Below are 14,902 nucleotides of genomic sequence, written 5' to 3' on the forward strand. Positions count from 1 at the left end.
GGATTAGACAGTGGGTAATAAGCAGCCTTTCTAGGTTATACAAACTCTTCCATGGTTACCAAAGAATAAATAGAAAAACAAAACAAATAATACCCTCCTCTTTCACTGGTTAAAGTGGAACTGGAGAAAATGAGATCTGCATTAAAACTTCTTTGGGCAGGTAAGACAAACATCCTACATGGCAGTAAAGTACCTTTTCTAGAGGATCTCTTGGTCATGCAAGCTATGATCTTTTTGTAAGGATTTACCACTTTTCCAAGTATAAAGAACTCCTGCTGGTAGCTCAATACAAGGTTGCAATCCGCCTGGCTGAAAATTCTGGGGTTGAATTAGCCCTGCTTCTTCAAGCACAGGGACATCCATCTGTACAGTAGTTACAAAAATCTTTTGCTGTGATTCTTTGACTTAACATCCTCCCAGCATTAAAAGTGCTAAGAAAGCATCAATTTTTCTTAAATGCCATTGAATGGTGAAAGGCATCCTTCCCAACCCCCACCCTCCTCATTTCCCGAGCGATGACTCTCATTAATTATACTGGCACACCGCTGCCCAGCCTCCCTTCTAAATAGCTGCCAGATTTCTACATATCATCTCTGCCTTGATACAGAATGTGCACTGACACCAGGATCACAGAAAATCCTGTAAGAGGTGCCTGACACACAGTAAAATGATTGATGTGCCTTGTGGTGAGCCCACTGTGCTGCGTATCGTAGGGGGTTTCTTAGAAAACTGCACTGGGAATTTCTGTGTTGGAAAAAGATTTTTCTAGCTGTGCAAAAACTGTGCTTCCAGTTGCAAAAAGAGCCATTTATTTAAGGTGTTCAAATTGAAACAGCAACCATCTTGAGTTATATCCATGAGTAAGAGAGGAAAGGAGATAAATGTTCCCTATTTTAATCAATGCACCAAGTTAAGAAAACCATTGACCAAAAAAGCTTATCAAGGAGGAGGCATTCCTCTTTCAACACATATTTCTTTAGTACTTGCCATGTACCAGGCACTGCTCTAGGTGGTAAGCCTTAGCTGGAATATAGATAGCACTCCTGAAGTAGAGCGTAGTACCTGTCTTTATGGCCCTACCCTACAAATTGGTCACGGCTTTTAGGTACAAATAACAAAACCCCTTATCAAACCAGCTTGAGTAAAAAGCTGATGTATTGACTCCCACTTTAAGATAGGGGCAAGGACAAGGACTTCAGAAAGGGTGGGAGTCTAGCAATTCAGAATCAGCATTTCTCTTGTTAAAGAAAAAATGAGTGTTAAAGCATGGTAAGGAAGGCTTTATTCAGGACCATCGAAATCGGCACGGGACTACTGCAAGGAGCTCATGCAGAATACAGCATAGGCAGCTGGGAATTTATAGACAAAGAGCAGATGGGGTTGCCGGATGAAAAATCGCTAAGAGGAAACATCAGGGATATGAGGGACTCTAGCTAAACCGACCTAACTGGATTCTTGCTGAACACAGGCCAGGGCGATCAGACATGACCTGGGCGATAGTGAAGGATGAGGGATCTGATCAGATATTGAGAATGATCAGATATGGAGAGTGGGGGTTCTTGCTAAACTGACTTGGCAGAACTCTTTTCTAAAACTGAGTTTTACAAGAAAACGCACATATGGGCCCAGGAGAAGGCTCAGAAGCATGACTAATGTTTGGCCAAGCAAGGAATTTTTGTCACTCTCACACTTTCACCTTTGCTCCTACTATTTCCCTGTCTCTGCTTTTCTCAGATTTTGATCCCATTCTCTTCTATTCCATATGAGCTTTCTGTACAAGCTGGGGGTGGGGAGAGCATGACTAGAGACAGCTCCAGGTTTCAATCGTCTCAACTAGAGAGGCCTTTTTGCTTTTACCATCTGTAAATAAGATGGTAGGAAAGGATTTGAACTGACCTGACTTAGGTCATGTGTCCATCCATAGGTCAATTACCGTGGACAACAATAAGTAGAGTATATGTGTGGCCAGACTCTGATTATACACACACCCTTATGGCCAGGAAGGCAGGGTATTATAAGTAGCAGCCCATCAGAACTACTTGGAACCAGGGAGGATTTGTTCCCAAGATGAAAGTCGCTAGTCCTACCAAGTGAAGGCAGGAAGAGATTCTGGCAAATAAAAAGAATAGATGTAGGCTGGGCAGGGTGGCTCACACCTGTAATATCAGCACTCTGGGAGGCTGAGGCGGGTGGATCACGAGGTCAGGAGTTCGAGACCAGCCTGGCTAACATGGTAAAACCCCGTCTCTACTAAAAATACAAAAATTAGCCAGGCATGGTGGCAGGCACCTGTAATCCCAGCTACTCGGAAGGCTGCGGCAGAGAATTGCTTGAACCCGGGAGGCAGAGGTTACAATGAGCCAAGATGGCGCCACTGCACTCCAGCCTGGGTGACAGAGCGAGACTCCATCTCAAAAAAAAAAAAAAGAATAGATGTTCCCTAGGGTGCCCTCTCTTAAATCTGCTGCCAAAGAAAGAAACACCTTTATACTGATTCATATGTATATGACTTAATCTACAGAGTAGATCAGAAGAGAAATTTCCTAAATCCATCATGGGAGACTGAGGGGAGAGGAGTAGTAATGGCCAACTGTAAGTTCTACCAATCTTTCCCTCCACAGCTGAAGAAGCATGTGTCCCCATGTGGGGCCAACTGACAGGAGCTGGAGATGGGGAGGAAGGAACATAACCAGGATAGCTGATCTCTGAAAGAGTTGTTTTGTTGTGTGTTTTTGATTTTTTATCATGGAAGTGTTTATACATACACAAAAGTAGAATAGTATAATAAAACCCTATGTATTAGTCAATGTGTTTCAACAATTGTTAATATTTTGGCAACTTTATCCAGGAATATGGAGATTCTCTGAAATACTTAAATTCATAAACTAACACATTTTTGCAGTACTATGATGCTGGTTACTGAAAGAAATGCATGCCTCTTACGGTAAATTATATAAGACCAGTATATGCAAAGCACTTAGCAAAATGCCTGCTACAAAATGAGCTTTCAAATATGTCAATTATTTTTACTGTTAATATTTGAAACCTATTTAAACTTTTATTTTTTTGTTTGTTTATATATTTATTTATTTATTATTTTGTGTGTGAGATGGAGTTTTGCTCTTGTTGCCTAGGCTGGAGTGCAATTGCGTGATCTCAGCTCACTGCAACCTCCCCCTCCTGGGTTCAAGTGATTCTCCTGCCTCAGCCTCCCAAGTAGCTGGGATTACAGGCATGTGCCACCATGCCCAGCTAATTTTGTATTTTTAGTAGAGATAGGGTTTCACCATGTTGGCCAGGTGAACTCCTGACCTCAGGTGATCTGCTTACCTTGGCCTCCCAAAGTCCCGGGATTACAGGCCTGAGCCACAAGTCTACAAATGGAAATGTTTTGGCATACAGAGGAAAATAATTTTGGGTTTTTTGTTTGTTTGTTTTTTGACACAGAGTCTTACTCTGTCGCCCAGGCTGGAGTGCAGTGGTGCAATCTCGGTTCACTGCAACCTCGGCCTCCCAGGCTCAGGCAATTCTCCTGCCTCAGCCTCCAGAGTAGCTGGGATTACAGGCGCCCGCCACCATGCCTGGCTAATTTTTGTGTTTTTTAGTAGAGATGGGGTTTCACCATGTTGGTCAGGCTGGTCTCGAACTCCTGACCTCAGGTGATCCACCCACCTCAGCCTCCCAAAGTACTGGGATCACAGGCGTGAGCTACCGTGTCCAGCCGAAAATAATGTTTTTTAAGAGACAGGGCTCTCACTATGTTGCCCAGGCTGGACTCTAACTGCTGGGCTCAAGGAATCCTCCTGCCTCAGCTTCCTGAGCAGCTGAAACTACAGGTGTTCTGCTGGAAAATAACATTTTAAGGCTAAACTCTGATTCTTCATTTCTTACCAACCGACTATAACTTTTTTTTTAATGATTTATTTTTAAATGGCAGCTATTTACATTTTTCTATAATGAGCCTATATAACTGGGCGTGGTGGCTCACGCCTGTAATCCCAGCACTTTGGGAGGCCAAGGCGGGTGGATCACGAGGTCAGGAGATCGAGACCATCCTGGCTAACATGGTGAAACCCTGTCTCTACTAAAAATACAAAAAAAAAATTAGCCAGGTGCGGTGGCACATGCCTGTAATCCCAGCTACTCGGGAGGCTGAGGCAGGAGAATCACTTGAACCCAGGAGGTGGAGGTTGCGGTGAGCCGAGATGGTGCCATTGCACTCCAGCCTGGGCAACAAGAGTGAAACTCCATCTCACTCCAGCCTGGGCAACAAGAGTGAAACTCCATCTCAAAAAGAAAGCCTATATAACTGTTTTCCCCTTTTATCTGGAAAGGTCAAAAATATTATAAGCAAATGCACATTTCACCATACAAAAAAGGAAAGAACATGAGTTAAATTGTTAAACTGAGGAATGAGCCTGGACTACATATCAGAATTCTAAATAATAGCTCCCCACTTTACTGCCTTGGCAAAATACTTCATCCTGTGAATGCTGGGTGAAGGGAAAATAGCATAGCTGTGCCTAAATTAATTTTATTCAACTAATATTTTCTTAACTTCAGTTATACTTCTTGGGAGATTTTAGTTCCCAAAATAGGGTGAACACTTTCTGAAAGGCAGTAAGTGTGCTAATTAAAGTGAACTTTCCCCATTTTCTATTTTTCTCCAACTTGTTTGATTGTTTATTTCTCTTGCAGTGGGAAGGGGAATGAAGTAGTTGGAGGAAACAATGGTGTCAGAGAAGGAGAGAGCCCCTTTTCCTCCTTCCTAAGAGATTCAAAACTCAGCTCTGTGCATTTTGTTTCCAGAAAGACCTCCCACAGAGCCAATATCTGCAACTTTCAAGATGGTCAAAGCTTGCTCACCAAGACAGACCTTTAATTGAAGTTTCTTTATTCAGCCTTAGAAATAATACTGAAACTTTGAGGCTACATATTTCCCTCATGGAATATACTGGGTTCCCCCTCCAATACTATCGTTAAAAAATTCTGTAGAATTAAATAATATTATTAAAAGAATCTGAAGCACCATTTTTATAGACATTGAACAAAAGTTTAGAAAGACAAGCAAACTGAATTGTAGACAGAAAATGAGGAAAGACACTGGTGAAAGAGTTACAGTGCAAATTCTAAACTTTTGAAAGATGGGGAACATTGTGCGGGGAGGCAATTTACACCACAAGGGAAACTCTTCTATTTCCCTACCATTTGGAATTCTAATGGGGTGTGCACGCTCTTACTAACACCTGTTTATTTTTAACCAGAAAACAAATGGTTGGATTTTTCTATACAAACAGAGCAAAAGTTTTTCTGCACCTTAAAATTTGTATTTAGTTTTTGTTTCATTTATTTGCATAATTAAACTAGCTACATATTAAGAGGGCTTGCTTTGTCCAAAATAAATGTCTCCCTTTTTAAACTTGACAAGTTTACAGAATGTTCTCTCAGATCATTTCAGCAAATTAATCTTCATGGTGTAGGTTGATGGAATGCATGGGGGAAATTCTGACTAAAAAAAATGGTCCTGGTCAAAATGACAAGGCAGCACTGTGATGGTCCATTCATTTATTCTTTCATTCATTTATTTAACAAATATTTACAGTTGCCTATATGAGCAAGAAACAGGGCTAAATCCTGCTGTGGAAGGAGCAGAAATGATCCAAAATTCAGTAAGTATGGTTTGAATTATAAAGTCTACTATACCTTGGACTAGAGAGAAGAAACATGTAAATAAATAATTATAATATAATTTAACAAGGGCTAAAATAGATATGTGTACAGTGTTGCAGAACAGAAGAGGGCGCTAATTACTCAATTTCATTGCTAGTTACACAGAAATAGTGTTTTGATAACCAAAACAAAGCAGAAAATAGAAGTAATGATCCCAATGCCTGAATTTTTAAAAAACCTAATTTCTGTCTGAATTACTCACTGCCTTCACTTGAGTTATAGAAATCATCAGGCTGGCCAGGCGTGGTTGCTCAAGCCTATAATCCCAGTACTTTGGGAACCCGAGGCGGGCAGATGAGGTCAGGAGTTTGAGACCAGCCTGACCAACATAGTGAAACCCTGTGTCTATTAAAAATTTAAAAATTAGCCGGGTGTGGTGGCGTGCACCTGTGGTTCCAGTTACTAGGAAGGCTGAGGCAAGAGAATGGCTTGAACCCAGAAGACGGAGGTTTCAGTGAGCCGAGATTGCACCACTGCACTCCAGCCTGGGTGACAGAGCGAGATTGTGTTTAAAAAAGTAAAAAAAAAAAAAAAGAAAGAAAAGAAATCATCAGCCTTCTTCCAAAAAGTGTGCTAGAAAATGAGATCTTCTGTACCGACTTTTAGTAACCAATAATGTCATATTTTTGCATTGCAAACCAGTGCATACATTCAAATATATTTATAACAAAAAATTAACAAAACAATACTTAGCTTTGCTATGTTCGATGCACTCTGATACATTTTATCCTGTTCTGTTCCTTTATCTTTTTCTTAATTGCTGGTGGCAACCCATTAAATTGATATCACATCTCACTAATAGGCAGAGCCTACAATTGAAAACAGTGTTTGGGCCGGGTGCAATAGCTCACACCTGCAATCCCAGCACTTTGGGAGGCTGAGGCAGGCAGATCATGAGGACAGGGGTTTAAGACCAGCCTGGCCAATATGTTGAAACCAGTCTTTACTAAAAATACAAAAAAAAAATAGCCAGGCGTGGTGGCGAGCATCTGTAGTATCAGCTACTCGGGAGGCTGAGGCAGGAGAATTGCTTGAATCCAGAAGGCGGAGGTTGCAGTGAGCCAAGACTGTGCCACTGCACTCCAGCCTGGGTGATAGAGCGAGACTCTGTCTCAAAAGAAAAACAGTGTTTGGTCAGGTACATTGGCTCACCTCTGTAATCCCAACATTTTAGGAGGTCAAGGCCAGCAGATCGCTTGAGCCCAGGAATTCAAGACCAGCCTGGACAACATGGCGAAACCCGTGTCTACAAAGAAACATTAAAAAGTTAGCTGGACATGGTGGTGCTGGTGCACACCTGTAGTCTCAGCTATTCAGGAGGCTGAGGTGGGAGGATCACTTGAGCCCTGCAGGCAGAGGTTGCGGTGCGTTTAGATCATGCCACTGTACTCCAGCTTGGGCAACAGAGCAAGACCCTGCCTCAAAAAAAAAGAAAAACAATGTTCCAGTGTGTTCATTAAAAATGAACAAGAAGCAAAGCAGTAATACTCAGAACAGAACCAAGCAAGATCAAAAGATCCTCAAAGACCTACATCCTGCCCAGTAAATTGGTAAATCTCATAACCATATAAGATTAAGTCTCTGGAAGAATAAAAGTCCTGTGATTCTCCACCCTTTAACCATCCCTGGGCTTCTCAACCCAGATCAACAGAAAGAGGTGTCCAGATCTCAAAAGGTGGATCTGCTCCAATGGCTATTTTTGAAGAAGCCATGGAGGATAAGGATGATCTTACAGAGAACAGAACTGAGGCACCCAGATGGTATGACCAAGAAACGCACACAGCTAGGACCAGGAGCTATCATTATTCCTCTCCAGCAGGATAAGACAGAGCTGTGGACTACTGACGTTCTATTTTCCCTCGCATTATATAGTGGATGCATTGACATTTGAACTAAGGCTTCCAGATAACTACCTCTAGACCTGACCAAAAGGGAATACCTCTCAGAAATCCCAAACAAGTGGATGGGCTTTTTGGATTGTAATTGGGTAATCCCACCCACTTACTTACTAGATAAAGCCTACCTTTTTTCCTGAAGTATAATAATGAACTCAAGTCATCAGTATCTTGGTAAAATACCACCTCATCATAATTTGCAAAATGTTAAAATATCTAGCTAATTAATGATACCTTTCCTGATTTTCCATCATTAATATCATTTTTTAATTTTAATATTTAATAGTTTGATGTAATTTTAATGGGATGAATGCAAGTTAAAGGAATGAGCTCAAATTGCCACCTTGAAAAAGAAAATATAGTTTGTTCATTTAAAAAGCATTTTTACTATTTTACTGTTAAATTTCTGTTCTTAACCTTTTTTTTTTTTTTTTTTTTTTTTGAGACAAAGTCTCGCTCTGTCACCCAGGCTGCAGTGCAGTGATGCAACAATCTTGGCTCACTGCAACCTACGCCTCCTGGGTTCAAGCAATTCTCCTGTCTCAGCCTTGCAAGTAACTGGGATTACAGGCGCCCGCCACCATGCCCGGGTAATTTTTGTATTTTTAGTAGAGACGGTTTCGTCATGTTGGCCAGGCTGGTCTCGAACTCCTGACCTTAGGTGATCCGCCTGCCTCAGCCTCCCAGAGTGCTGGGATTACAGCTGTGAATCACCTCGCCCAGCCTTGTTCTTAACCCATTTTAAATTTTTGTTTGTTTTGGTTGGTTGTTTTTTAGACAGAGTCTCACTCTTTCACCCAGGTTGGAGTGCAGTGGCACGATTTCGGCTCACTGCAACCTCCACCTCCCCATTTCAAGCGATTCTCCCGCCTCAGCCTCCCAAGTAGCTGGGATTACAGGTGCCCGGTACCACACCCGGCTAATTTTTATATTTTTAGTAGAGACAGAATTTCACCATATTGGCCAGGCTGGTCTCAAACTCCTGACCTCAGGTGATCCACCCACTTTGACCTCCCAAAGTGCTAGGATTACAGGCATGAGCCACCGCGCCTGGCCTTAACCATTTTAATTTTAATCTTGAGTTTTTAAATTTTCTTCAGCCTTTTCATATTAATAAATTTGTATTACTTTCTCCTTGTGATTTGCCTTCATAGAAATAGCTGCCTCGGTGGCTGGGTGCGGTGGTTCATGCATGTAATCCCAGGACTTTGGGAAGCCGAGGCGGGTGGATCACCTGAAGTTGGGAGTTAGAGACCAGCCTGACCAAGATGGAGAAACCCTGTCTCTACTAAAAATACAAAATTAGCCAGGCGTGGTGGCACATGCCTGTAATCGCAGCTACTCAGGAGGCTGAGGCAGGAGAATCGCTTGAACTTGGGAGGCGGAGGTTGAGGTGAGCTGAGATCGTGCCATTGCACTCCAGCCTGGGCAACAAGAGTGAAACTCTGTCTCAAAAAAAAGAAAAAGAAACAAAAAAAAAAGAAAAATAGCTGCCTTGGTAGTGACTTTAGAGAAACTCCACATCATGAAGAAACCATCTCCTAGGAAACCAGCTCCTCCTCAACTATCCCAGCAGTGTAGCCACTCCCTTAGTATAGCTGTCATTTCTTTTTACTTTTCTTTTCTTCCTTTTTTTTTTTTTTTTGAGAAGGAGTCTCCTTCTGTCACCCAGGCTGGAGTGCAGTGGTGCAATCTCAGCTCACTGCAACCTCCGCCTCCTGAATTCAAGCAGTTCTCCTGCGTCAGCCTCTGGAGTAGCTGGGACTACAGGTGCCCGCCACCACGCCCAGCTAATTGTTTTATTTTTAGTAGATAGGAGGTTTCATCATGTTGGCCAGGCTGGTCTCGAACTCCTGACCTCAAGTGATCTGCCCACCTCCGTCTCCCAAAGTGCTGGGATTACAGGCATGACCCACTACGCCTAGCCCTGTCATCTCTTTTAATGGTGGCTAAGCAATACTGTTTCTGTTGGTGCCCTGAACGTCTGGAACACTGCTGTTTCTTGGCTTCTTGAACCATGTAGTCTCTTTATGTCAATGTGTTACCAGGAAGTGTGGGAATCCTCAGTTCTAGTCTAACTTGCAAGAAATAATTCAGCCAAGAGACGCATAGCAAGGGTTAAGTAGCAGAGTTTATTGAAGGAAGATAAAGTACATTCCTAGAAAGGAGTGAAAAACAGCTCTAGGTTGCTCCAGCTGGAAAAACAGTAGTAGTAATGTTTAAGTAGAGACAGTACATGCTGAAATAAGAAGCCAGCAGCAGGCCAGGTGCTGTGGTTTACACCTGTAATCCCAGCATTTTGGGAGGCCGAGGCAGGTGGATCACTTGAGGTCAGTAGTTCAAGACCAGCCTGGCCAACATGGTGAAACCCTGCTTCTACTAAAAATACAAAAGTGTAGCTGGGTGTGGTGGTACGTGCCTGTGGTCCCAGCTACTCACTCGGGAGGCTGACGCAGGAGAATCACTTGAACTCAGTAGGCAGAGTTTGTAGGGAACTAAGATCGTGCCACTGCACTCCAGCCTGAGTGACAGAGCAAGACTCTATCTCAAAAAACAACAACAACAACAACAACAAAAAAGCCAGCAGCAGCTAGTGCTGGAGGATTCTCTTTATGAGAATCTTACATGATTATTCACAAAGGGGCGTGAGGGGAATGTTACTCACAAGCATGTTTCAGGAGGTCTGTTTGGGCATGCACGCTCTGTTGTACATGCTAGTACACATGTCGCATGTCTCATTAGCATTTAAAATCTCCACCCAGGGGTGTGTTTTTTACTATTATAATGAGCAAAAGGCTACTCTAGGGTGAGTTTTTGGAGGAGTGCACGTGCTCATCAGCAGGGAAAGTTTCTACCATGATTATCTCTGGCTTGGGCCTCATAGGTACCCTTTAGGAATGGAGGAGACCAACCATAAGGCCGGAAGTAGCCAGTGTAGCCACTGGGTTCTTTTTGTTGTTGTTTTTGTTTTGTTTTTGCTGACTGTGAGTGGGCAGTGCTGATTATTAGTGGGCAGCTTCTCCAGGACTTCTTTTCTCAGAGGAGCTCCTTTCCTTGCTCATTTCTGGCTATCTGCCTACTTTAACAAATGGTAGCCAGCACATATAACCACTGGATTTGGGACAAACTGTGTCAACAATATGCCCCTTGACAGCACATAGAGTTTAATTACCCAAGGGAGGGTCTTATAGCTTAAAGATGCAGTCCTTACATTGTTGAGGAGCCAAATGATGCTGGAGCAATTCAGAAGAGGATAAAACTCTTGCCTAACATTATCTGCCTGCCTCAGGTGCAGTTAATTCTTTTTTCCTTTTTTTTGAGACGGAATCTTGCTCTGTCGCCCAGGCTGGAGTGCAATGGCACAATCTCGGCTCATTGCAACCTCCGTCTCCCAGGTTCAAGCAGTTCTCTGCCTCAGTCTCCCAAGTAGCTGGGACTACAGGCACCTGCTACCACGCCCGGCTAATTTTTGTATTTTTATTAGAGACAGGGTTTTACCATGTTGGCAAGGCTGGTCTCGAACTCCTAACCTCAAATGATCTGCCTGCCTCAGCCTCCCAAAGTGCTGGGATTACAGGCATGAGCCACTATGCCCGGCACAGTTAATTCTCTAAAAGCAGGTTTGCAAGTGTACTAGGTTGGTGTGAAGTACTAACTGGGATCTCTACTAGACTCTAGGAGTTACCAGATATAGCAGGCATAACAGCAGCACTGTTGGGATCCATGGCTCTAATTTTCCTTTGAGCCAAGTTTTAAGAAGACAGCATTTCAGGCAGCAGTATCCCCAGATTTCCCAGTGGTGGGAAAAGTCAAGCTGATTTAGGTTTCACAAGTACCAGCTATGAGAAGACGCCTGGGAGTAAGGAGGAGTGGAAAAGTTAGAGTCTACAGAGCAGCAACCATCCCTTCCCTTTCCTGTTCAAATGGGGGAGGAGATTTGACATGAACACTTCCCTTCTGTTTTTACAAGGCTGAGGGCATTACATATCCCACTATCCTGGGAAATCATGATTGTCTCTCCTAAAATTTGCTAAGCTACTGGACCTGCCAGCACTTCATTTTCCTGAGACAAGAAGAAAGAGGCATCATTTAAGAAGTGAGGCAAGAGAGAGGAAGTGCCTGGATAAGAGCCGACATTCCCATCACTTAGTGTAACAGTACATATGTTTCCGGCCAGGCGCAGTGGCTCACGCCTGTAATCCCAGCATTTTGGGGGGCTGAGGTGGGCAGATCGCCTGAGGTTAGGAGTTCAAGACCAGCCTGGCCAACATGGTAAAAACCCATCTCTACTAAAAATTAAAAAATTAGCCAGGTGTGGTGGCACGCACCTGTAATCCCAGCTGTTCAGGAGGTTGAGGCAGGAGAAACACTTGAACCTGGGAGGTGGAGGTTGCAGTGAGCCGAGATCATGCCACTGCACTCCTGCCTGGGTGACAGACTGAGACTCCACCTCAAGAAAAAAAATAAAAAAGTATGAATGGAAAATGAAAAACCCCAAAAAAGGAAACATAAATTAAAAGGAGACTGAAAAGGACCCAAAAATCCAATCCTTTAGAAATAAAGAACTAAATTCATTTGATAGAAACATACTTTAAAAGCAAGAAAGTCCAGATACCCAAGGTACCAAAAGAAAAGAAGGCCAAAAGGAAAACAAAGTGGCCATGGACCCTGTTGTTTTAAAGACAAGATTGTAGGGGAAAATTGTAATGTATTTTCCTCACTCATTGCAAGGTCCATGACTGACATCCCTCATAAAAGACAGATTAACAAGAGAAAAACCTATAAAAAATTTATTTAATATAAATTTTACATGACACAAGAGCCATCAGAAACGAAGACTCAAAAACCCAGGGAAAACTATGTATATTTATTGACGATCATGCAGAGGACAAATGGGTATGACCTAATGGTATTAAACTTGGGGAAGCTGGCCGGGCACGGTGGCTCACACCTGTAATCCCAGCACTTTGAGAGGCAGAGGCAGGCAGATCACCTGAGGTCAGGAGTTCAAGACCAGCTTGGCCAACATGGCAAAACCCTGTCTTTACTAAAAATACAAAAATTAGCCAGGCGTGGTGGCACATGCCTGTAATCCCAGCTATTTGGGAGGCTGAAGCAGGAGAATCGCTTGAACCCAGGAGGCAGAGGTTGCGGTGAACCAGGATCGCGTCATTGCACTCCAGCCTGGGTGACAGAGCAAGACCCCATCTCAAAGATAAAAATACATAAATAAATAAAGTTGGGGGAGCAAGGCCTATTTGTTCAGATTCTTCTTGGCCTCTGGGGATAGAGCAGGCTCCCTGTGAAATGACAGTCTTTTGATCTACTTTCAAGAGAGGCAGGTCAGAGAATTCTTTTATGGCCAGCTGCAGGAAAGAAAGGTGGCAGAAGGTCAGAGAGTGACTTTCCTGCTTCTGCTGTGTTCTCAATTTCCTTCAACTTAAAATACTCAGTATGCCAAGGTGCCATATTTTGGGGTGTCATGTTCTGATCCCCAATAAGACCAAGAAGTAGTAAATCCTCTTTTTAAGAAAGGCAAAGAGCATGGGCTTTGGTCTGATATCCAGCCTAACAGGGACGTTTTACTTTTTCAGATGGCCCTGTTATAACTGTCCCAGTGACAAAGACCTAGCTTTTCTAAAATTACCCGGTTCAGCTTGCCCTTGGGTTATCCAACAAGCTGGTCTACAATACTAACCAGAGACAAGCTGAAAAAGTGAATGCCAGCCCAGAAAAAAGCTGCCAGCCAATGGAAATTCTCCACCCAAGAACCACATGACCTTCACATAGGTGTTAATACTGCCACCATCTAAGTGGAGCACAAGAATAGTCAGCAATGGTGACTGTGCATGAGAGGAGACCCCCTGATCTGCATTTCTTATTGCTCATCTTGTCCATAAAATCAGGGCTCCCTACTACATCATCAAGGGAAAGGTTAGATGAAGTCACAGGATGACCTACATCAGTCTCACTTTTATACGGCTTAACTGGAAAGATAGTGGTATGCTGGCTGAGCTGGTAGAGGCCATCAGAACTAACTACAGTGATAACTATGATAAGATCTGACACACTGGAAGACAATTACTTAGGCCCAAATTCTGTAATTCACAATGCCAAGTTGGAAAAGAAAAAGGCTCAAGAGCTTGCCACAAAACTAGTTTAAATATACTCCGTTAACTTTCTTGTAAATAAAAATAAAACATCCCCTTAAAACAAAAAGTTAATGAGGCATAGAAACCAGGAAATAAAAACTAGGATGTGACTTCCTATCCTATCCCAAAGAAAGGTAATGAAATAAAACCACATTCACACACAAAATCTTTGGAATACTTGGGACCTCACTGAAAATGAATGTTTAATTTCTAAAGGTTGCAGAATCCATTTTCTTATGTTCTAAGAAGGAGTCAGGGCCAGGCGCAGTTGCTCATGCCTGTAATCCCAGCACTTTGGGAGGCCGAGGCAGGCGGATCACGAGGTCAAGAGTATGGAGACCATCCTGGCCAACATGGTGAAACCTCGTCTCTACTAAAAATACAAAAATTAGCTGGGCATGGTGGCATGTGCCTGTAGTCCCAGCTACTCGGGAGGCTGAGGCAGGAGAATTGCTTGAATCTGGGAAGAGGTTGCAGTGAGCCAAGATTGTGACCCTGTACTCCAGCCTGGCGACAGGCGACAGGGCAAGACTCCATCTCAAAAAAAAAAAAAAAAAAAGGAGTCAGGCAGCAGCAGACTTCTCATTCTGTGCTCTTGACTCTAACGGGAGTCAACTATCTGGACTAGATGATAAGTCTGACTTTTCTCAGTATCATAAACCATTAAAAAAAAACTTGTACAGACTTTGTGGATGTAAGTGGATTATTGCCGGCCTGGCGAAAGAAGCTTACACTGTCAAGATGATTTTATCAGCAAGTTTGTGTGTGTCAAATCCTAGAGCCAATTTAAATTGGCTTTAAATTTTTTTTTTAATTGCTATCTCAAATAACAAGAAATTGGGAAGCAGGGCAGTTCAAGCACTGGCTACTTCAAGGGCTCAACAATGCCAGGCATCTCAGTTTTTTCTATCCTCTGTGCTTCCATCCTCAGTACATTGTTTTTTTGTTTGTTTTGTTTGTTTTTGAGACAGAGACTCACTCTGTCACCCAGGCAGGAGTGCAGTGGCGTGATCTTGGCTCATTGCAACCTCCACCTCCCAGGTTGAAGCGATTCTCCTGCCTCAGCCTCCCAAGTAGCTGGGATTACAAGTGTGAGCCACCACATCTGGTTAATTTTGTATTTTT

Source organism: Hylobates moloch, unplaced genomic scaffold (assembly GCF_009828535.3).
Source record: "Hylobates moloch isolate HMO894 unplaced genomic scaffold, HMol_V3 SCAFFOLD_13, whole genome shotgun sequence".
Classification (NCBI taxonomy): Eukaryota; Metazoa; Chordata; class Mammalia; order Primates; family Hylobatidae; genus Hylobates; species Hylobates moloch.